This window comes from Clinocottus analis, unplaced genomic scaffold, assembly GCF_023055335.1.
Source record: "Clinocottus analis isolate CAN_PGR_092001 unplaced genomic scaffold, fCliAna1.0.p SCAF_20, whole genome shotgun sequence".
In the NCBI taxonomy this organism is placed as follows: domain Eukaryota; kingdom Metazoa; phylum Chordata; class Actinopteri; order Perciformes; family Cottidae; genus Clinocottus; species Clinocottus analis.
The window spans coordinates 7,165,289-7,165,984 of NW_027175932.1; the positions used below are offsets into that span (position 1 = coordinate 7,165,289).

At 53.4% G+C, this 696-nt stretch overlaps 1 non-coding gene across 1 annotated transcript; it reads left to right on the top strand.

Annotated features, from left to right (window-relative positions):
* Nucleotides 1-112, top strand: trnal-caa (transfer RNA leucine (anticodon CAA)). Its single transcript has 2 exons — nt 1-38; nt 67-112. It is a non-coding gene; the product is annotated as a tRNA-Leu (tRNA).
* Nucleotides 113-696: the final 584 nt, after the last annotated feature.

The following is a 696-nucleotide window of genomic DNA, read 5'->3' on the forward strand; positions in this document are numbered from 1 at the left end:
GTCAGGATGGCCGAGCGGTCTAAGGCGCCAGACTCAAGGTGCAACTCCTTCCTAAGCCAAAGGGACTTCTGGTCTCCGAATGGAGGCGTGGGTTCAAATCCCACTTCTGACAGCATTTTTTTTTTTCTTTTTCAAACACATTTATTTGCCTCCTGTTTCAACATGAAAGACTTCGCCTCTGTCCAGCGACGGACAGACGAGCAGTTTCCAGCTCCGAGCAGAGCGTGCTCACACGGCACAGACGGAGCAGCGGAGTGAACTTCTTTTGTTTCACTCCGCGCTCTCCCGCTGGCTCAAACTTCTCGCTCGTGTTTCTCGATGCGTAAAAGAAAAAATAACTTTGGAGAGCTCCCTCCCTCCCTCCCTCCCTCCCTCTCACCCCCTCCGCCCTCCGCCCTCCTTTTCCCTGCGCGCGCGTAATTAGTTGGAGAGGGTTTGGAAACTTGTGATGGCCGTGAAGAATTCTCACTTGCTTTCCGACACCTGTTGCTGAGGACACCGCGCGCACAGACGCTACACAACGGAGGGGAGCGCGTGCCACTCATATCTTTATTCTACATTTCTACAGAGGACATTTGTATGGTACTGACAAGTCCACGGCTGCGTAACGCTCCTGCGAGGACCTGCGTGTGGCTTTTCTCCGTGAAGGTGACCGAGCAGCGGAAGAAAGGACACTTCATGTGACAGCCAGAAGAA